Source organism: Heterocephalus glaber, unplaced genomic scaffold (assembly GCF_053883595.1).
Source record: "Heterocephalus glaber isolate CG9 unplaced genomic scaffold, H.glaber_assembly_v1.0 deba00001600, whole genome shotgun sequence".
NCBI lineage: Eukaryota > Metazoa > Chordata > Mammalia > Rodentia > Bathyergidae > Heterocephalus > Heterocephalus glaber.
Window position 1 is genome coordinate 46059058 of NW_028258372.1, and position 24007 is coordinate 46083064.

The following is a 24007-nucleotide window of genomic DNA, read 5'->3' on the forward strand; positions in this document are numbered from 1 at the left end:
TTTTTAATAAGATGAGATGCCAGTTATTGATTCTTTGTGATATTTCCCATGTAATCGGTTTTATTCCTGAAGTTTTTGCCTACACCAATGTCTTCAAGAGTTCTACCTATTCTATGAGATGCTTTTTCTGCATCTATTGAGAGGATATGGTTTTTGTCCTTGGCTCTGTCAGTATCCTGTATTGCCTTTATTTGTTTGCATATGTTGAACCATCCTTCCATCCCTGGGATGAATCCTACTTGGTCATGATGTATAATCTTCTTGATGATTTGCTGCACTCTGTTTGCCAGTATCTTGAGGATTTTTGCATCTCTGTTCATTAGGGAGATTGGCCTGTACCTCCTTTTTGGTTGGCTCTTTCTCTGGTTTTGGTATCAGGGTAATGCTTGCTTCCTGGAATGAATTTGGGAGTATTGCTTCCCTTTCAATTTCCTTAAAGAGTTTGAGTAGTAGCACATTAGGTCGTCTCTAAATTTCTTGTAGAGTTTAGCAGTGAATCTGTCAGGGCCTGGGCTTTTCATTGTTGGTAGGTTTTTAATTACATCTTCAATTTTATTGCTGATATTGGTTTATTTAGAATTCTTATATCTTCTTGATTCAGTTTTGGTAATTCATATATATCTAGGAGTCTGTCCATTCCTTCTGTGTTTTCCATCTTAGAATACAGGTTCTTGAAGTAGGGTAGGTATTGATGATCTGGATTTCTGCAAGGTCTGTTGTTATTTCACCCTTTCCATTCCTAATTGCATGGAGTTGAGGGTTTTTTTAAATAAGGTTGGCTAAGTGTTTGTCAATTTAATCTTTCAAAGAACAAGTTCTTCATTGATTCTTTGGGGGGGGTTTTTTTAGTCTCTATTGCATTAATTTCTGCTCTGATTTTTAAAATTTCCTCCCTCATATGAGTTTTGAGGTTGACTTGCTCTTCTTTTTCTAGAAGTGTGAGGTTCAACATTAGATTGTTTATTTGAGCCCACTCTTTTCCTGACATGGGTATTCACCATTATAAATTTCCCTTGTAGGACTGCTTTCATTGCATCCCATAAGTTCTGGTATGTTGTATTGGAACTATCATTTAATTGTAGAAACTGTCTGATTTCTTTTTAATTTCATCTGTGACCCACTGGTTGTTCAGTAGGGTGTTATTTAATTTTCATGTTTTTAATGAAGTTCTTGTGATTTCTTTTCCCATTGATTTCCAGTTTCATTGCACTGTGGTCTGATAATATGTATGGGATAATTTCAATTCCTTTTCATTTCCTTAAGCATGTTCTATGAACTAGTATGTGGTCTGTTTTGGAGTACATCCCGTGTGCAGCTGAGAAAAATGTGTATTCTGATGTTGTGGGGTGGAACACTGTAGACATCTAATAAGTAAATTTGTTCAAAAGTTTGGTTCAGTTCTAATATTTCATTGTTGGGTCTTTTTTGGCTACTTGACCTATTTGTGACAGTGGGGTATTGAGGTCTCCCATTACAACTGTATTAATGCATATTTCATTTTTCATGTCCATTAATATTTTTATATAGTGAGTGTGCTGGTATTTGGGGCATATATATTTATAATTGTTATCTCATCTTCTTGGATTTTTCCCTTTACAAGTATGTAGTGACCTTCGTCTCTTTCATCAGTCTTGGCTTGAAATCTAATTTGTCTGCAAATAGAAGAGCTACCCCTGCTTTTTTCTGGGTTCCTGTCACATGGAGTATTGTTTTCCATTGTTTGGCTTTAAGTCTATGAATTTCTTTTTTAATTGTGTGTTTCTTGTATGCAGCATATTGTTGGATTTTGCTTCTTGATCCATTCTACCAGTCTGTTTCTTTTGATTGGTGAATTTAGACCATTAACATTAGTGGTTTTAACTGATATGCATTGACTTATACCTGTCATAGTTTCGTGTTGTTGGCTCCCTCCTTTCCTCTTCTGTTTAATTTCTTGCCTTGCTGGGTGGATTCATTCTATTGGAGTTCATGGAGTTGTAATCCTTGTTATCTCTCTGTAGAATATCCTTCAGAACACTTTGGAGTGCTGGTTTGGTAGTCATGAATTTCTTCCAGTGTTCTTTTTCTTGGAAGTATCTTATTTCTCCATAAATTTTGAAAGATAGTTTTGTGGGATATATCAATCTGGGTTGGAGGTTGTATTCCTCTAGGGCTTGAAATACTTTACTCCAAGCTCTCCTTGACTTGAGGGTTTGTGTTGAGAAGTCTGCTGTAATTCCAGTGGGCTTTCCTTTGTATGTGATTTGTTTCTTTTCTTTAATAGCTTTTAATATTCTGTTCTTGTGTTGAATTTCTGGAATCTTGACTATTATATACCTTGGGGAAGAGGTTTTTTTTTTATCATGGCTAATTGGAGTTCTGTATGTCTCCCTTATCTGTATGTCAAATTCTTTTTCCCTGTTTGGGTAGTTTTCTGCCATTACTTCTGTGAACAAGTGTTTGTCATTTGCGCTATCTCCTGGTTTTTCATTGATTCCAATCTTATGCTATTCTTTCCATCATCTAGCAGCTGTTGGATTTATTTTTCATGGTCCCTTGCTATTTTTAAGAAATTTTTCTTTTCATGATTGCTAAACACAATCCTGTCTTCTATATATGATATTGTGTCCTCACAATATTGGCTCATTCTACTGTGTATACTTTCAATGGAATTTTTAATCTCCTGGATATTTGTATGTATCTGTTTCATGGATTCCATTTTCCTATGTTGGGCATTTATGGTTTCCATCATTTTTCCGATCTCCTCTATTTTTTAAATCTATATCTGCTCTAGAGTCACTAACCATGTCTTTCATTATGGTCACCATCTCTTTAGTTATCTGAGAAACTTCCTGATTTAATTTTCTCTACAGCCTCATTCATCTGCTTTTCTACTTCTGTTACCAATTCAGAGGGTCCACATGGGTGGGTTTTGAATTGTTCCACCCCATTGCCTCCTGGGCTTGCCTTTGGTGGGCTGGAAGTTTGGGGTTGTGTGTTGCATAAGTATATTAAATATATATTTATATATATATTCATTAATTCCTGATTTGATGCTTGTAAATTGCTCATGGCAAGTAGCTTTATTGCTAGTATTTAGAACCCTTAGGAAATGACTACTTCTCAGAGATGTCTTCCAGGTCTAGCTAGCTTTTGGTGTTTGAATCTGTTGCAAGATCCTACCTAGGGCTGGGGATTTAGCTCAGTGGTTCTGCCACTTGCCTCGCAAGCACAAGGACCCGAGTTTGATCTCTGGTACCAAAAAAAAAATAAGATCCTACCTATTCAATTATTGGGGATGAGAAGTTGCTGCCTATTTGGCCTAGCCCTGGCACTAGCCTATGGTATTGTTTATGACCTTTAGGCAATCTTAGTCTTGCCATACCAGGAAGAACAACTGATTAGAACAATTATCTCACCTTGGCTAAAGTAGTACAATCAGCAATTACAATAGTATCAAACAGCCTAGAAAATGACAAACTGTGGAAACTATTTGCCACCTTTAACCATATGAACTAGATTTGTGATTATATAACAAAATCTGAAACAAACCAGAAAATTGTATATAGTAAATATGCTTTCCATATGCTGATTTTACCCTAAGGGCAGAAAATTTTAAAAGGGTTAGGGCAAGGGGGATAGAGAAATACAAGAAAGGAAGAGATTAGAAGTAAGGCTGGAGGAGAAAGGACGATTAAGCAAATTTTGGCAAACTGGTGAAGACAGGAGGGAAAGAGAAGGAAACTAAAAGAACAGAACAACAAAAACTAGAAACAACAGTCACCCTTAGGTAGAAACAATAACAAGAAAATGAGAGGACAAAAGCCAGGAAAAAAAATGTCCACTTCAAGGTGTATCTCTGCCATCACTGGTAGACAAATTGGGCACACAGAGCCCAGATCCATGTTGATCCCAACAAGCCAGCCATAGGTTTACAGTGGGATAATGAGTAATTCCAGAAAGTCTGCACCTTTAGTTCTGAAGTTCAGGCTGGTTTCTGGCTGTGAGTCTGGAACTCGGTTTGTTCAGCCTGCAACACTTCATGTGCCTCCTGCTGGCCTGTACTCGGCTCCCTGCCAGCTTAAACTTGGCTCCTTGATCTGCTGACTTGAACTTGGTTCTACTTCACCCTGATGGAGCCAGCCTGCAGCTGCTCTGAGTTCCAAGTTCAGTTGGGCCCTCTCCAAGATGGCTACTGGCCAGTCGCCCCTCTCCTGGGGGAGCTCTGGTTCCAAATACCTCTCCACTGCAGTCCACTGTGTCTACTGCTCTGTTCCACTGGTGCGTTTCTCTGTGGAGGCCTCTGGGGTCACCAGTAGTCACTGTGTGTCTGCACGTTCAAGCAGCGCCTCTTGTGCAATGAGTCAGGGCTCAGAGAAAGAGCTGCTTGCCACCTCCTTTTTCTTTCACTCTCCCTGTGGGCTTCAATTCTCAAGTCAGATCCTTGCTGGGTCCCACAGACCCATTTCCCTCCTCCTCTTCCTCATGTCTGGACACCAAATCTTGGAGAGGCTGTTTCTCTGCTGTTCACCACTCCGCCATCTTCCCAGAAGTCCTCAGAAGATTATCTCTTGAGGGTTCTATCTAGCTTACTGATCCAAACATCTCCTATTTGATGAGATTTGGCTTGAGGCCTTTATGCCGAGACCACTGTTAAGATGTTGGCTCTTCAACCCTTGCCAAGAGTTTGAAAACTTTCAGAATCATTGAGGAGCTTGTCATCTGGTTTGACTATATGCAAAATAGTTGCCTTTCTACCTTTTGGTAGATGACTTCCAACTTCATTGAAGAATTACCTCTCTGGATCTGTTTCCTTATCTATATATTGGGAAATGTTATAACTACCCAATGTAGGTTAAGAAGTTTTTATGTGTGTTTCTCATATCACAGCCTTAGGTATATTTTGACATTTTTCAAAAGTCTAAGTGCAAGTCAAGAAAAAAATGAATTCTAGTTCAGGATGGCAGTTTCCATACATTTATTTTCTTCCCTCCCAAAATCTTACTGAAACAATAACATAGGTAGACTGATAGACAGGCAAATGGGTGAAAAATGTATGGTGCAACCCCAGGGATGAAGTAACTTCCCCATTCCATAAAGACAAAATGTCAGGAAAACAGGAATATTGCAGAAGGACCCTGTAGTAACCTAAAATTATAGGAGGAGATATGGCAGTGTCTCCAGTGATTCCTGTCTTCTGGTAATCATGTGCTTGGGTTAGACCTAGGGACTTGTTCCTAACCAACAGAACACAGAAAAGGTGATGGGATGTCACTTCTACAGTTAGGTTAAATTAGATCATGATCCCTGTCTTACTAGCACACTACTGACTTTCCTCTTTGCACGCCTTGAAAGAAGCTAACAGAGCAGCCCACATAGCTAGTCCCTGAGGCTAGCTTTATCCAAAAGCCAGCAAAGAACTCAGGCTCTCAGTTCAAAAACCTGCCGGGAGCTGAATGCTGCCAACAACCATGTGCTCTTGTAACGGAGCCTTTTTCAGTTGGGCCTTGAGATGACCAGTATGCAGCCAACAACTTGCTTGTAGCTTAGGAGAGAACCTAGAGAACTCAACCAAACTGTGTCCAGCTACTTCCCCAGAAGCTCCAAATTCATGCATGCCATTTTGAACCACTACGTTTTTGGATAATTTGTTATGCAGAAATAGAAAATTAATACAATGAATACATACCATCTTAACACTAATCAAAAGAAAACTGGAGCATTTATATGTACTCCAGGCAAAGATTTCAAAGCAGTACTATCAAGGCTAAAGGTGGTCATTTTAGGATAAAGTCAGTGAAGAGGATCCCAGTTAGGACTCCAAGAACAGGCAAATCCACCGTTACAGTGACTGCAGCATCCATCTCAATAACTGATCGTATAAACCAAAAACTCAGCAAGAGTCTAGGACTTGAAACCACTGTCAACCAACCAGCTTTACCTAATTGAAAGTTATAGGTCATTCCACCCAAAGCAGAATAAGCATTCTACTCATTAGTATATATTTCCAAGACACACGGATTCTGTCCACAAACAAGTTTGAATAAATGGAAATGGATTTAAATCATCCAAAGTATGTTCTCTTCGGATGAAGTCAAAGAAATCTGGGAAATTTCCAATATTTTGAAATTAAACAACTTATAAATAACCCATGAGTCAGAAAAGAAATTGTAAGAGAAATTGGAAAATATTTTGAATGTAAGTGAAAACAGTATCAAAATCTATGGGATGCAGCAATGCAGTGTTTGGAAATGTACAGGATGAATCTAAAAATAATCTAAACTTTAAAAACAGACTGGCCAAAAAAGAGCAAATGCAACTGAAAGTAAGCAGAAGGAAGGAAATAAAGATCACAGTTGAAGTAGCCAGGTGTGGTAGCACGCACCTGGAATTCCAGCACTGGGGAGGCTGAGGCAGTAGAATTGCTGAGAGTCCCAGGTCAGCCTGGGATACATAGTGAGTTTAGGGCCAGCCTGACCTACAAAGGGAGACCCTGCCTCAACCCCCCGCCAAAAGATCACAGGTGAAGTAAATGAAATAGATAATAGAAAAATCAGTAGTTGCTTTTTGAAAAGATCGACAAAATAAAAAACAACGGTTACAAAGAATGACAGGGTATGTGTGAAGTGTTTTCACAGTTATCAAAATCTGGACTGAAAGAGAGGTCATAACCTTTGACCTACCAAAATTTGAAGAACTGGAAAGAGTATTAGGAACACTTGCTGCCAACAAGTCTGAAAATGTTTACTGAAGTTGACAAGTTCTTATCAAAACTGCCTCAACAAGAAATAGAAAACCTGAATCAAGTAATGAAATTGAATACACAACTAACATCTTCACACAGAAGTCCTGGCCCAGGACTTCATAGTTAGCTTATCAGTTATCTGTACTGATAAATTCTATCAAAGTCTTAAATAATACCAAGCCCATACAAAGTCTCTTGGAAAAATGCTTTTCTTCTCAGTCTGTGAGATCACTAGCAGTCTGATTCAGAGCCAGAATAAGAAAATAAAAGTTCAGACTAATATTCTTAATGGACAAAGATGCAATGTGTTTGTTTGTTTGTTTTTTAATCAGAATATAGCTATGTAGTTCAGGCTGGCCTTGAACTCACTATGTAGCCCAGGCTGACCTCGAACTCAAGATGATTCTCCTACCTCAGCCTCCCTAGTGCTAAGATTATAGGTGTGTTCCACCATGCCTGGCTCAGGACCGTAGCAAGTCAAATCCAACAAAAATCCAAGAAAAGGATTTTACAATATAATCCAATGGAGTTTATCCTAGGAGTGCATGCTTGGTTTAACATTTAGAAACCAATAATGTAATGCACCAGGATTTCCCAATACCAGGAGTACTGATATTTTAGATTAAATCATTTCTTGCACACTGAAAGATGTTTAGCAGAATCCTCTCTACTCACCAAATTTTCCCTCCCTACTTGACAAAAATTTCTCCAGGCACTGTCAAATGTCCCCTGGGAAGCAAAATACCCTAGTTGAGAATCACTGCAATACATCATATCAACAAAACAAAGAATAAAATCCATATGATTATGTCAAAACCCAACACACATGATTTTAAAAAGAGCAAAGTAAATTAGAATTATACCAGAATGCCTTCAGTCTGATAACAGCATTTATAAGAAGCCTGCAGTGCAGTGACATTAAAATTAAGTGAATGGTTTCCTTAGGCTTGGGACCAAGGTAAGGATGTCTGTTCTCAGTACTTCTATTCAGTAATTTACTAGAGATTCTAACCATCACAATACACCAAGAAAAATAAAGGCATACAGATTGGAAAGGAAGAGCTACAATAAATGACATGATCTTGCATGTAAAAATATGCTCAGAAAACTACAAAAGCTTACTAGAATAATTACCAAGTTTAACAAAGTCATAAGATATAGGATAAAAAAATCCATTGTAATTTCATATAATATCAATAAATGATCTGAAAATACACAGAGTAATGAAAAGATATGTTGGATGTTTAATTTTTTAAAATCTTATTATAGTAAAGGACACATTGCCAAGAACAATGGTATGTTTTTGAAGGTGAAGTATTTTGAGTATTTTGAGGGGGATTAAGACAATGTGTCTTTTACTGTAATCATATTTTAAGCATTCAACATATTGTTTGATTATCTCTCATGGCCAAATGTTTACAGGGAAGTCTGTCAAATAAAAAGATTATGGTCTATCTCATCCATCTTATTCACTGGCTCTGGCACCATACTAATCTTGGCTTCCCCAAAGTTAAAATGACCATGAAAAGTAAATGTTTTGAAATGATTCAGGACATTGAGACAGCCACATTGAAGACATTGAGGCAACCATGACAGGGCAACTGATGACTCGCACAAGAGGACTTCCAGAATTGCTTAAGAAGTGGCAAGAAAGATATCTGAAGTGAGGGGGAGTATTTTGAGAGGATTAGAGGTAATGTGTTTTTTACCATAAAAAATTTTTACAAATTTAAATATTTACCATATTTTATCACATTTTGTGGAATTAAAATTTTGTTTGTAATAAGTATCAAAAGGAATAAAATATTTGGGAATAAATTTAGCAAAATGTGCAGTCTGTTCACTGACACCTATAAAATTGCTCAGAGAAATGAAAGATCCATATAAATGAAGGAAAATACCAAAGATCCCCATAAATGAAGGGAAATACCATGTTCATGGACTGAAAGACTTACTGTGAAAATAGCAATTCCCTTCAAACTGATTCATAGATTCAATTCAACCTCTATGAAAATCCTAGCAGGTTTATTTTCCACAAATTGATAATTTTATATGATAACATAAAGGACTAGACCAAGGGCCAGAAAACTTTCTATAAATGGCCACATAAATATTTTAGGCCTTGCAGTCCACAAAATCTCTGTTGCAAATACTCATCTCACCATTATATTTAAAAATAACAGGCACAGGGCTGGGGATTTAGCTCAGTGGTTCCATCGCCTGCCTCGCAAGCAGAAGGACCCGAGTTTGATCCCCGGTACCAAAAAAAAACCCAAAACACAAACAGCCACAGAAAATACATAAATGAATAGGAATAAGTATGTGTCAAGAAAATTTTATTCACAAAGACACCAATCCCTAACTTAGAATAGCCAAAACAGTTGTAAAACAACATTGGATCACTTGCTCGAACTGTTTCTATACTTGTTGCATAGCTACAGTAATTAAGACAGTGTGATATCAGTCAAAAGATGGACATATAATTTAATGGAAAAGAATAAGGAACCCAGAAATAGATTCAAACATCGGATCAGCTAATTTTCAATGAAGGTGCCAGAATGATTCAATGGTAGAAAGGCTAGGATATCTATATGCAAAGAAACAAAACAACAAAAAAACAATAACACTGCCTCGATCCTTACCGTTCTCCATGTACAGAAATTAACCTGAAGCTGGTGTGGTGTGCACACCTGTAAGCACAGCACTCTGGATGACTGAGGGAAGAGGTCTAGAGGTTCAGACCCATGCTGGGCAACCTAGTGAGACCTTGTCTCAAAATAAAAAGGTGGGGGCATATTAGTTCAGTGTGAAGGCCCCTAGGTTCAATCCCCAGCAACATCAAATCAAACAAACAAGAAACAAATCATAGACCTAAATATGAGAATAAAAACTATAAACTTCTAGAAAACAAAATAAGACATTCAAAATATCCATACTACAAAAAATTGATAAATTATATTTCATGAAAATCTCAAATTTTGCTTTTCAAAAATCATAGTTACAAAAATGAAAGGGCAAACCACAGACCAAGAGAAAATATTTGCGCCACATATATCTGAGAAAAAAAATACAGTACAGTATATCCACAATATATAAAGAACTTTTAGAACTCACTAATAAGAGGAGAAAAAAGGGAGCAAAAGATTTGCATGGACATTTCCCACAGAAGTCAAACAAATGGAAGCAACGAGGCTGAAAAGATGCTCACATTGTGAGTTAGAAGGGAAATAAGAAGTAGAACCACAAGAAGATCCTGGGTCTCCTTCAAGAATGGCTAAATTAAGACTGACAGGATTCCGGGGTACCGTACCACTGCCCCAACTATAGAGGAGCAGAGCTGCCTCCAGTACAGAGGAGATGAACCTTCTGGGCCACCATACCACCACCCCAAGTGCCGAGGAGGTGAGCCATGCAGGAACCAGCAGCACACATCCCTCGCCCGACCCCCACTGAATTGAGAAGACACATAAACAAGTCTCAAAACCAGACTTCCAGATCACCTAAAACAACCCCAAAGGGAAATGAGATGGAACAATCTGATACTCAACCACCTGGACTCCCTGAACTGGCAACAAAAGAGGATGTGGAAAAAATGAAATCAGAAATAATTTTTCAGATAACAACAAAGATTGTATCCATAGTCCAAGACATGATTAATAAATCTAGAGAGGACACAGATAAAAAAAGAGGAGCTGAGGAACATGATGGAATCCCAACATAGGAAACAAATGGATTCCATAAAATAGATGCAAACAGATATCCAGGAGACTAAAAACTCCACTGAAACTTAACTCAGCAGAATGAACCAATGGGAGGACAGAATTTCAGATATAGAAGATAAGATTGCAATTAGTGACCAGGAAAAGAAAAATTTCTTTAAAATAGTAAGGGACCATGACAAATCAATACAGGAGCTGCTAGATGATGCAAACAATAACATAAGACCTATCAGAGTCAATGAAGAAACAGGAGAGAATGAAGACAACATAAAAAAACTGTTCACAGAAGTGATAGCAGAAAACTTACCAAGCAGGGGAAAAGAACTTGACATACTGATAAGGAAGGCATATAGAACTCCAAATAGCCTTGATCAAAAAAAAATACACATAGGCATATAACAGTTAATATTCCAGAAACCCAACAGAAGAACAAAATTCTACAAGCAGTGAGAGAAAAGAAACAAATCACATACAAAGGAAAGTCCATCAGAATCACAGCAGACTTCTCAACACAAACCCTCAAGGCAAGAAGAGCTTGGAGTGATGTATTCCAAGCCCTAAAAGAAAACAGCCTCCAACCCAGATTGATGTACCCTGCAAAACTATCTTTCAAAATTGATGGAGAAATAAGATACTTTCATGACAAAGAGCACCTTAGGAACTTCATGAATACCAAACCAGCACGGCAAAATATTTTAGAAAATATCCTAGGAAAAGACAACAAGGATCACAACCCCAGGAAGCACAACAGAATGAATCCATTGGGAATGAGAAGAAATTAGAGCAAAGGGGGAGAATCCAACGAACAGAAAAAGTCATGGATAAGTCAATACATATCAGTTATAACCATCAATGTTAATGGTCTCAATTCACCAATCAAAAGAAATAGACTGGCAGAATGGGTCAAGAAGGAAGATCCAACAATATGCTGCATACAAGAAACACACTTAATTCAAAAAGAAACTCATAGACTGAAAGTTAAAGGGTAGAAAACAATACTCCATGCGACGGGAACCCGAAAAAAAGCAGGAGTAGCTATCCTCTTTGCAGATCAAGTAGATTTCAAACCAACACTGATTAAGAGAGACAAAGAAGGACATTGCATCCTTGTAAAGGGAACAATCCAAGAGGAAGAGATGACAATCATAAATACATATGCACCAAACACTAGTGAACCCAACTATATAAAACAAATACTAATGGACATGAAAAATCAAATAAGCACTAATACAATAGTAGTGGCAGACTTCAATACCCCACTATCACCAATAGAGAGATCAACTAGACAAAAAATAAGCAATGAAATACTAGAACTCAATCAAACTCTCTTGAACAAATGAATTTAACAGATCTTTACAGAGTGTTCCACTCCACAAAATCAGAATACAGATTTTTTCTTTTTTTGGTACCGGGGATGGAACTGGGGACCTTGTGCTTGCAAAACAGGCAGTGGAACCACTGAGCCAAATCCCCAGCCCCCAGAATACACATTTTTTTCAGCTGCACACAGGTCATTCTCCAAAATAGACCACATACTCGTTCATAGAACATATTTAAGTAAGTGCAAAGGAATTGAAGTTATCCCCTGTATATTATCAGACCACAGTGAGATGAAATTGGAGATCAATAGCAAAAGAAACCACAAGAATTTCATAAACACATGGAAAGTGAACAACACACTTCTGAATAACCAATGGGTCACAGAGGAAATTAAAGAAGAAATCAGACAGTTCCTTCAATTAAATAACAATGACAATACAACATACCGGAATCTCTGGGACTCAATGAAAGCAGTCTTATAAGGGAAATTCATAGCAATGAATACTCATATTAGGAAAACAGAGCGAGCCCAATTAAACAACCTGATGCTGAACCTCAAGCTTCTAGAAAAAGAAGAGCAGGACAAACCCAAAGGTCAGATGAGGGAGGAAATTATAAAGATCAGAGGAGAAATCAATGCAATGGAGACTAAGAGAACGATATAAAAAAATCAATGAAGCCAAGAGTTAGTTCTTCAAAAGAATCAACAAAATTGACAAACCCTTAGCCAACCTTATCAGAAAAAGGAAAGAAAAGGCCCAAATCCATGCAATTAGGAATGAAAAGGGTGAAATTCCAACAGACCCAGCAAAAATCCAGAGGATCATCAATACCTACTTCCAGAACCTATATGCCAATAAGATGGAAAACATAGAAGAAATGGACAGATTCCTAGACACATATGAATTACCAAAGTTGAACAAAGAAGACCTAAAAGTTCTAAACAACCCAATATCAATCAATGAAATTGAAAATGTAATTAAAAACTTACCAACCAAGAAAAGCCTGGGTCCTGATGGCTTCACCACTGAATTCTACAAGACATTTAGAGAGGAACTACTGCCATTACTGTTAAATTCTTCAACGAAATTGAAAGGGAAGCAATACTCCCGAAGTTATTCCTGGAAGCAAGCATCACCTTGATCCCCAAAGCAGAGAAAGACCCAACCAAAAAAGAGAACTATAGGCCAATCTCACTAATGAACACAGATACAAAAATCCTGAATAAGATACTGGCAAATAGAATGCAGAAGATCATCAAGAAGATCATACACCCTGACCAAGTGGGATTCATCCCAGGGATGTAGGGATGGTTCAACATATGCAAATCAATCAATGTAATACACTATATCAATAGAGCCAAAGACAAAAACCATATGATCATCTCAATAGATGCAGAAAAAGCATTTGACAAAATCCAGCATGCATTTATGATAAAAACCCTACAAAAAAATTGGAATAGACAGTCTCTACCTCAATCTGATAAAAGCTATCTATGAAAAACCAACAGCCAATATCATACTAAATGGTCAAAACCTGAAATCCTTCACACTAAAATCAGGAACAAGACAAGGATGTCCACTAACACCACTCCTGTTTAACATAGTTTTGGAAACATTAGCCATGGCAATTAGACAAGGGAAAGAAATAAAACAAATAAAGATAGGAAATGAAGAAGTCAAACTGTCATTATTTGTAGATGACATGATACTTTATATAGAAGACCCCAAGAACTCCACCAAAAGTCTTCTAGACTTAATAACCAAATTCAGTAAAGTAGCTGGATACAAGGTCAACACACAAAAAGCAATAGCTTTCCTCTACACGAACAACAGACTCACTGAGACAGAAATAGGGCAAACAATTCCTTTCACAATAGCATCCAAAAAACTGAAATACCTAGGAATCAACCTAACAAAAGAAATCAAAGACCTCTTTTCTGAAAACTATAGCACTCTGAAAAGAGAGATTGAAGATGATATCAGAAAATGGAGAGACATCCCCTGCTCCTGGGTAGGAAGGATCAATATAGTGAAAATGGCCATACTTCCCAAACTGCTATATAGATTCAATGCAATCCCAATTGAAATTCCACCACCATCCTTCACGGACCTTGAGAAAACAATCCAAAAATTCATTTGAAACAAGAAGAGACCCAGAATAACAAAAGCAATTCTAGGTAACAGGGATATGGCAGGGAGTATTCCAACCCCCAAGTTGAAACTATACTGCAAAGCTACTGTGATAAAAACAGCATGGTACTAGCAAAGAAACAGACCTGAAGACCAGTGGAACAGATTAGAAGATGCAGAAACAACTCCAGACACACTCAGCCACATCATCTTCGATAAAGGAGCCAAACACCCTCACTGGAGGAAAGATAGTGTCTTTAATAAATGGTGCTGGAGAAATTGGTTTTCAACTTGCCAACAACTAAAACTAGACCTATATCTCTCACCATGCACTAAACTAAAATCTAAATGGATTAAAGACCTAAATATTAAAACAGAAACACTGAACCAGCTGGAACAGAGGTTAGGTAGAACTCTTGAAGACATTGGTGTAGGAAAAGACTTCATGAACAAAACCTCAGTTCCCTGTGAACTAGCACAAACAATCAACAAGTGGGATCTCTTCTCACTAAAAAGCTTCTGCACAGCAAGAGAATCCACCAACAGAGCTAAGAGACAACCCACAATGTGGGCAAGAATTTTCACCTGGTGCTCCTCAGACAAAGGTCTACTATTTCTAATCTATAAAGAACTTAAAAAAATCAGACCTGCCAAATTTAAAGACCCAATCTGAAAATGGGCATCTGAAATGAACAGACATTTCTCAGACAAAGAAGCAGAAATAGCAAATAAACATATGAAAAAATGTTCAACATCACTGGCCATTCGAGAGATGCAAATGAAAACAATGCTGAGATTCCACCTCACTCCAGAAAGAATGACTGCTATCAAGAAATCAACCAATAACAAATGCTGATGGGGCTGTGGGGAAGAGGAACCCTTCTCCATTGTTGGTGGGAGTGCAGATTGGTGCAACCACTGTGGAAATCAGTATGGAGATACCTCAAAGAACTAGGACTGGAGGTCCCATCTGACCCAGCTATTCCCCTGCTGGGGATCTTCCCCAAAGAATTAAAAGAATCATACCACAGTGATACATGTGGACCCATGGTCATAGCAGCACAATTTGTAATAGCTAAAACTTGGAAGCAGCCCAATTGCCCATCAACTGGAGACTTGATCAAGAAAATGTGGTTTTTTTATAAAATGGAGTACTACTCAGCCATCAAAAATGAGAAATTAGAGACATTTATAGCTAAATGGATGCACATTGAGGTGAAACTCTTAAGTGAAATAAATAGGACACACACGTAAATACTGAATAGTTTCTCTAGTGTGAGAAACTGAAAGTGTAAATAAGGACTAAAAGGTATAATAGATAATGTGAAATTGGAAGAAAAGGGGCAAAGGGGGAGGGGAAGTGGGAGGGGTAGGGGAAAAGAAAGAAGGGAATGGAATTCATATGAGAAAATGAAAAAATGGAAACAAAGTCTTTGTAAATAGGGACGGATTGAGGGTTTGAAGGGAGGGCAGGGGAAGGGGGAAAACATAAGAACCAAGAGAGATTATGTAAAGGTGCAAATTTCCAACAGTGAATGTCATTATATTGTATACCTAAAATGTACCAATAAAATTGATTAAAAAAACAGAAGACTGACAGTAACAAGTGTTATCAGGAATGTGGAGAAACTGGAACATACCTGGAAGAAATGCAACATCATTAAGCCACTTTGGAAAACTATTTGGTGATTTCTAAATGATTAAATGTAGATTTATAATATAATGCAAGTAATTTTACATGTCTAAGAATAAATGAAAATGTATGTGCACAGAAAACTTGGTATTCAAATGTCCATGACAGTATTATGAATATAATACTCCAAAGTAGAAATCATCTAAATGTCCAACAGTCTGTGAGTAGATAAAATATTGTATATTCATACAATGGCATACTAATCACATACAGCAATTAGGAAGAACACACTACTGACATGCAAGTAAGTGGATGAAGCTCAAAAACATTATTCTAATTGACACAAAATACTACATACTTATTTATATAAATTTTCACCAAAATGCCAAACTGTGGAAACAGAAAGCAAATCTCTTACCAGAGGCCGGGGCTGGCAGTCAGGATTGACCACAAATAGTCATACACAGTGATGGATTTGGTCTAATTCCACTGCAGTTATGGTTACACAATTGTGCAGTAACAGTTCAGTTCAGGAACACTTCGGTTTGCAAACAATTCAGTTTGAAAACAAAAGCGTTCTGGAAAATTTTGCTTCCCTTTGCAAACTCCACCTGGGTAACAAACATGACCATGACTTTCTTCCCCACACAAACACAAGTGTAGCTGTCTTCCCCCCCATAAAACAAATTATATCTACTAAAAATTCATCGATTGGGTGAATTTTATGGTGTTAAAATTATAATTCTAAAGTTGTTTTAAAAGGGGGGAAATGTATGGGATCAGGGGAGCTGTATAAAGGACACAGCCCCAGTTAGAGCCTATTATTTGCCCAAAAAGTTAGCATGAGGCTCCTGAGGATGACTGCAGGTCGTGAACACAGAGGGAAGATCAGAGCAAAGACACGTGCACTTTGTCAGTCTCTCCCAGGGTGGGCCCTTCTTGAGCTATATCTTTTTCCTCAGTGCTTCTGCCCTGTTGTGTATGACATGGTTGACGTGACTAAGCAGGGTCACACGAGCATTGTTCCAAATCTCTCCCCACAGAATAAGTACTATTCTCAAGAAAAAAATGTCATGTGTATAATGAAGACATCAGGCCTAAATTTAGGACGACAGAAGTCTAATTTCTTTAGCCGAAAACCTATGAGACAACCAAACCATGAGCAGACATGGGAAGGGGTGGATGTATGGATTAAGCAGGCAATCCCTGCAACAAATACAAAAAGCATGTCATAGGTACAGTGCAGGTCTGCTTGTAAATGTGGTGTGGCCAGGTGTGACGGCACACACCTACAATCAAATCACAGCACTCTGAGTGGAGGAGGCAGAAGGATTGCAAGTTCCAGCCCAGTTTGGGCAATTTAGCAACTTAACAAGACCCCATTTCAAAATAAAAATTAACCAAAAAAAATTAACCAAGGGGAGATGCTGGAGATGTAGCTCAATGCCAAGATCCTGGGTTCAATTCTCAGTACTGAAAAAACTAACAAACCAAAGTACTGGTGCTGAACTTACATGAAGTAGTTAACAATAATGAGAAACAAGGTAGAACAAAAGAAACTTGAGGGTTTTTTTTTAATCCCAGCTGCTAGATACATACACACAGGCTCTGCTGGAAAAGAGGGTCTTAAATTTGCATCAGGTTGGGAGATGCTCCCTGGCCCCTCAGTGCCCCTGCCTCTCCTCCCGTGATGGTCAGCACACAGGCAGAGAGGGGGTAAAAACGGACTGCACATCACTGGGTCAGGAAATAACACACAGAAAACCCACAGACCTTCGCTCACTCAGCTACGTGGCCAGCGAGAGAGCATTCTCCAGGCACGGGCCCCTCAGGTGTGCTTTCTGCCTGGGAGTGGTTTGCTGCGCTGTCAGTTTCCACATGTTGTTTCCAACCAACGACTTTCCACTGTAACTTGTAATGGAAGTCAGAGGTGCAACCCACGGCGAGAAGAGGATTCTTCCTCCTCATCTGACCTCACCAATCTCTAGTTGATGGAAAGTATGACTTTTTGCTCCATTCAACCAACTCACTAAGCTGAGTCGGGTCTCAGAAGAGCCTGGGGAAGACAAGGCATCCATCTGTATTCTAGGAGGTGGTGTCCTACCTCTCCGTCAGCCTCATCTTTGACAGCCAAGGCCTCAGTCGCCGGCACCCCCAATTTACCCAGTAAACTACACAGCTGAAGTCCACATCTTTTGGTGCCAGGGCCAATCTTGCTGCATGGAGAAGAAACAGATGAAATGATTAGCTCTTTCTCTCTGCTTAAAAAGCTAGTGTGCAGTACAGTCCTCTCATTTCCCAGGTGAATGTAGGTTGACAACTGGATCTGTTTAATGTTAGAGATAATGTTGAACTTAGTATTAAATGTTTTCAAAATACTAACACTTAAAAATTGTCTTCGGGGGCCGAGGATTTAGCTCAGTGGTTCCGGCGCCTGCCTCGCAAACGCAAGGTCCCGAGTTCAATCCCTGGTACCAAAAAAAAAAAAAAATTGTCTTCATCTTCAGATTGTTTGCTTTGAATTCACACCTAGCAATTCTTTAAGGGGCAAGGTAGTGTAACAGCCAAGAGCACCAGAACTAGATTTCCTAGGTTCACCTCTCTCACGTTGAGAGTTTTGCATTTCGGGGCAAACTGTTCAACACACAAATTGTCTCATCTACAAAATAAGGCTGTTAATTAAATGGATTTGTATGGATAAAATCATGAACATAGTACCTGGTACATAGTAACTCTTAATAAATCTCAGTTATCACCTGCAAGTATTTAATGTTTATTTTGTATGTACATTGCATCCTGTCCTTCCCATCCACCTTCAAGATTGTCGAGAGTAGAGATCGTGTCTCCTTTGTCAGGCTGGGCTGAATCCCAGCATCTGTCCTCTCTGTTCTCTCAGACCTCCTGCCCACAAATCCAGGACAACAGAGGGAGTTGAAAACCTGGCCTTGACTTCTAAGTAACACGCATCTAAGATTCCTCTCCCCCAGCTTAGACTCCTGAGTGAATCACAGCCAACCGCAGTACCAGAGCCCCGAGCACTCCTGAACATGTGCATACCAGAGAGCGACGTGACCAGCTAGGGACAGGACACACAGTTTCTAAAACACAGAAATACCTGGATCATGCTGTGGGGGTAATGAGAAGAGGGCAAGCAGGGGCCAGCAGAAGGGAAGACATAGTCCCGGGGGAGAGCGAGAGGAGCTCAGTGAGGACCTGGCCCGAGCAAGGTGCGCAGGACGGCTTTTCACAGATAGTGCGCGCAGCTAGAGTCCCACGCAGGCCCACAGGCTGGATTTCCCGCATTTGTTGAGCAACAGGAGACCAGGTGGACAGCAGGCTGGCAGCGAGCAGCAGCTGCTCCCGGACTCCACCTCTACACTTGCTGCAACCCTGGCCCCTGCCCCGCCTCGTGACACGCCCTCACGATCCCTCCTGTTTCTCCTCGGCTGCTGTGCACGCCTGCGTGCCGACTCCCACAGGCGTAATTCTCTCACTGGAGCGCTCCGAGCGGCCAAGCGCCTTTCCGACAGCCGTCTGCCCGACGGTAAAGGCTAGAGCTGGAATGCTGAATTTACAGAATGTACGAATTGTTCAGAACAAGTGCTCCGGGAGTGGCTGCATCGGAAAGCAGGAGCCCTGCGCTTAGGAGTCAGGAGACGTGGGTCCAAGTTCTAGCAGAGCCGTGGCTGAGTGTCTCCTCACTCGTAGGGTGGACGTGCCCAGTCTTGCTTCAGCGGCTGGTCCCGCGCCCGCCCGACTCCGCCCCCGACTCCGCCCCCATCCGGTCCCGCCCATCCAGGCCCCGCCCCTCCCCCTCCCCCTCCTCGCGGAGCCGCCGGCGCCCCATCCGGGAGGCCCGGACGTCGACCGGACGCCGGCGGCTCGGCACAGTGAGTCGGGAGCCGAAAACGCGGGCGCACCTCGGCACCTCCCGCCCCGGCCCCGAGCGACCCGCAGAGGGTGTGGGCGCGGACTGGGGCGGTGACAGCGCCCCCCGCAGGCGCCGAGGCCCGGGCACCCGGAAAGCGCGCTCTGCCCAGCGTGCCCGGCGTCTCCCGCGCCGACCCGGGTCCGGCAGTTCGGGGACTTCGGGTGGACCGGGCCACGGCGGCTTTGGTCATCGGCCTGTGCGGCGCCGCCCAGCGTCCGTCTTCGGCTGCTTCGGGTCCCTTTCGTGCGAACCCCGTCACCTCGCGGGGCGGGGCGGGGCCGTGGCGCCGAGGCTGGTGACGCGCGGCCCCGTGCAAGCCGCCGCTGCGTCCGCTCCGCAGCCCGGGAGAGCCTTCGGCGGCCCGACCGCGCAGAACGCGTTTGTGGGACGAGTGCGGCGTGGGATCGGGGGGCGACGAAGGCCGCTCTCCTCCCCTCTCCAGGGCTGCGTGCATTTTCCGGGAGTCCTCCAGAAGCCAAACGCGAAGGAACTGGTGAAGCGCTGCAGGACTGTAGCGGTTCTGGGTGCGAGCCAGGTAACTGATGTAGACCACCACGGCTGGTCCCAGACCTCAGGCCTGGTGCAGCCGCCCGCTCTGCTGACTGCGGCGATGTGATGTTTTGGTGAAAACCCGATCCTCTCAGCGCTGCTGCTGCTGCTAACTCTGCTTTGACTGAGAGGCAGAAATTGCTGCCGAGGTAGAATGAAATGGAGGTGGGATGCGCCAGCCTCCCATAACGGGCTTTGTCCTTGCTGTAATTCTACGGAATGAGTTTGCTCTCAGATCCTGGCTGCCCCTCCCTGGGTCCTCGGCACAGGCAGCGTAGGGTCTCCTGGCCCAGCAGGCCGGTTGCACCCCGAGCCTGCGGAGATCAGGCGCCTGGGGTGGGCTGAATGTAGGGAGAGCGGGACCAGCCGCTGCAAGTGCACTTGGGAGTGGGGCGCTACAGGCCTTGGGAGTCTGGCCCCAGGCGGTTAGACAGGCAAACCTCTGGTTCTCCCCACTTTCCAGGGGAGGACCTCGAAGAAAAAAGTAATCCCTTGCTGTGAGCTATGTCCTTGTCACGGTGCTTTGTGATTGCTCCTGTCATTTTGTTCTCATTGTGTCCTTGGTGACACCCCTAGAGTCACTGAGGCGGAATTGTTCTCCAGTCTCGGATCGTGAGTGTAAATAACCTCTGAGCTCTGCCGCAGGACCAGCATGCGCCTAGTCTCTGCTGAGGCCCGGACTCCCACTCTGGTTTCTCAGAGAGCGAATCTACTCGCTTCTTCCTCAGTCTGAGGAGCTGGCAAGGAGTCCCAGATTCCCCCCATGGCCGAGGGTCAGTTCCCAGCCACAGAGCAAGTTCTGCGGGAGATTGCCCCCGGCCCTAACACGAAAAGATGCTACTCTGAGCTCTGCCCGACAAGCGAGCTCAGAACAAGACCTGTGTTTGTGTCCCCTGGAACCTGCCACAGAGTCAGCTTAAACAGAGGTCTGTGCATGGCACTGAGTGCGTGGGGTGAGTCTCCCTTGAGCTCTGAGCTCCTAGGAACACGTGCTGAGTGGGGCTTGTTGAGCTGCCAGCAACACTTACTTAGGTCCCAGAAATGAGAATGATGCCATCTGGCTTAGCCTACCTCACATAGGGGCCTGTCAGACCCTCCCTGCCTCCCAGGAGCGTTTCCCTCTCAGTGGCAGGTGCCATTCCTTCCGCTTTGCGTGGTTGCACACTGGGGCTCAGAAGTGATAGGAAAGATCTCATGGCACCTAGGGAAGGGCAGGACCCTAGCCCAAGTCTTCTGACTGCATTTCCTGTGCTCTTCCCACCCTGTCTTCGTGAAGGGATGCAGAGCATTGGTGAGAAGCTGCCTGACACCACTGATAGGGTTTTTAAGAGTTAAAGTTGGGGTGGGGGCAGACCCAGTACCTGAAGAGCTTTCTCTGCCCAGGTCGTGGTTTTTCTGAGGATCCTCTAGGCAGGAACTCTCACCCAGTGGAGCTGTAGCAGGTGGGAGTCTGTGGCCCTGTTGGGGACAGGAGAGGGCATGCTGCAGGACAGGAGCTGTCCTAGGGCTGCGGCACCTGCAGCTTCTGCCACCATGCTGGACCAGCACACATTTGTTGCTTTGCTTGGAGAAGAGCTTTAGTTGAGGGATCAGACAGCAGCCTCGATGGCCTCTGGTAAGCCCTGTTGTAGGAGGAAGTGAGGCGGAGGACCAAGGAGGAGATGAAAGTGAAAATACTCGATTCTGACAGAGAAACACTGTTTACAGTGACAGTGACTCGTGTGTTTTGCATACTGGTATCTGGAGGCCGGCAGTGGTGCATGCTTAGACGGTGCTGTAGCAAAAGCTGCACACCTGCGTGGCCTGCACACTGGGGACACCGTGCAGTGTGCATCAGGCGTGCAGGTCCTGTGGACCCTGTTAAGTCACCAAGCTCAGCGGGCCCCTCCTGGGGTGTGTGTGGGAGGGTTACACTTCACCTGGAGCGCATCCCTGGCCCCTTTCTGGATAAGTGGGCCCTGTCACTTCCCTCTGCCCCAGATGGAACATGGAGCACTCTGGGAATTTCCCTCACAGCGTTGTCTTTCTGGTGGGCCTAGGTGCTGTCCTCCCACCCCAGCGAGAGCAGCTTCACCTGCACCCTGAGCAGCCTCCCTGCTCCCTCTGGCTCTCCTCCCCTTTCTCCCCTCCGCAAGCGGCCTTCCCCTCTCCGGCCTGTGCTTTGCAGCCTCCTGGAGGGGGAGCCAGCCCTTGCGCCCTGCACCTGCCCTGCTGCTCCCCGGGCCTTGCTGAAGGCTCCTCTGTCGCCAGCCTGTACTGCAGCTGTCACTATCCCCCTAGCGTTCCCAGCTTGAGCCTGGCTCCTTATCCACCCTGCAAGTACCAGCAGGGGCCGACGCCACGTCCACAGCCCCAGGCCAGCTTTCTGCTCCCTGGCTCCTGTCCCACACTGCACCTCCTTGTCACCTCCAGGGCTTAAGCCCACCCTCTTGATTTTGGGCCTCCCGTTAAGTGGATACACAGAAGAAAAGGCTGTTTCTTTTTTCTTACGCATCGCTATCCTTGGCCATTTAGATCTGTGATATTTCAGGAGCTTTTGGGGCACTGGTCCCAGGCTGCCTCTTGCTCAGCTCCTGTGGCGGTCCCTGCTGCCTCAAGTCCGCTTTGCTGTGTCTGCCCCAGCCAGAACTGACCTGGTTCCCCCACCAGGGCTCCGTGGCTCCCTCCCTGGGTGACCTGAGTTGCCCACTTACTCTCTCTGCCCCGGGCCCCTATTATCTTTTCTGCACTAATTCCGAGAGCTCCCTCAGCAGCCTGATCAGTGCCAGAGTGCAAAGTACCATGGGCTTCAGAATCTGCAAGTCAGCTCGAAGGATAGTGTAATTCAGAGGTCACCTCTGAGCCACGCTGGAGGGAGAGGGCGCAGCGGGGCCCACACAGGGAGATAGGCAGGCCTGTTGGCTGGAAGCAGAGGTCATTCTAGGCTGATGACTTCTGTTTTCCTGTGTGGTAGGAAGTGAAGTTTCCCAGTGACACTGGAGGGAGTGGCCAAGGTCTGTGAGGAAGACAGAGGTTTTAAGTAGATGTTGAAGACATGAAAGGGCCCATGGCAAAAGCTAGCCTTGCCCCTGTGGACTTGATGACCCTGCAGGTGGGACCTAGGTTCCTACACCTGGTGCAGCGCCTGGCACCGAGTGAGGACCTGTGGGCGCGTGCTGTGACACACTGTCCCCTGTCTACCCAGATGCTCAGCTTTCCCCCTGCCAGGTACCCAGGCCCTCAGCCAAAGCCCCCGCTGCGGCTCTTCCCAGTGTGAGTGAGACACGTGCTCTGCCAAGGAGCGACATCTCCTTCCTCTGTCCCTGACTGCCCCGTTCCAGGGCAGCCTTCTTTAGCCGGCCATACTCTCTAGCCGCAACTGGCAGGATTTCAGGACTTGCAGGCATGTTGGAGGCTGTCCTCCTTCTGTAGAACACCAGGATGGCACAGACTTTCAGTCAATTAGTGAGCACCTAGCATGTGCGTTGCTCTAAGGGCTGGAACCTCAGTAAACAAAAGAAGCAGTCCCTGTCCTCCCGGAGCTTATGTTCTGCTAGGAGAACACAGGGAGTAAAGACAGGTGCTTCGGGGGCAGATGCAGGGGAGAACGGGGAGGGCAGGGGCATGGGCTTCCTCAAAGGGTGGTGACGAAGGCCTTACTGGTCTGGCACCGTCTGAGCAGCTGCCTGGGGCAGAGAATGGGCCTGTCTTCAGGTGAGGGGCACTGCAGACAGTGGGAGTGTCCGGCAGAAGGCAGTTCCACTGTGCACAAACCCAGGCGGGCATGGTGGTGCTTGCACTTAGGGAGGCTGAGGCAGCAGGAGGATCACAAGTTCGACTCCACCCACCTGGGCAACTTAGTGAAATTCTGTCTCAAAATAAAAAAATTTCCAAAAAGGAGCTGAGGGAGAACGCCCCTGGATTAGATACCCAGTACCAGGGCTGGAGGAGAAAAGGTCACTGACTAGGGAAAGCATTGGGAAATGAGGCACAGGTAAGGGAGGGCCGTGTGACCTCTGA

General features: G+C 43.5%; 1 protein-coding gene and 1 long non-coding RNA gene across 10 annotated transcripts in view; one reads left to right on the forward strand and one right to left on the reverse strand.

Moving 5' to 3' along the window:
- Positions 1 to 4942: 4942 nt before the first annotated feature.
- LOC147823208 (uncharacterized) lies at positions 4943 to 19290 on the reverse strand. Its single transcript, XR_015444286.1, has 2 exons — positions 18644 to 19290; positions 4943 to 17744 (listed from the first exon to the last, which is right to left on the reverse strand). It is a non-coding gene; the product is annotated as an uncharacterized LOC147823208 (long non-coding RNA).
- Positions 19291 to 19351: 61 nt separating this feature from the next.
- The window catches only part of Traf5 (TNF receptor associated factor 5), a 43330-nt gene continuing 38674 nt past the window's right edge, over positions 19352 to 24007 (forward strand). For 2 of the 9 annotated variants that reach the window (XM_087194031.1, XM_021242290.2), the window contains exon 1: positions 19435 to 19994. The gene's annotated coding sequence lies outside the window, so the exon portion shown is untranslated. Of the gene's footprint in view, positions 20158 to 24007 lie in introns of all 9 variants that reach the window. The other 7 variants (XM_004861993.4, XM_087194035.1, XM_087194033.1 and 4 more) reach the window with 7 other exon arrangements.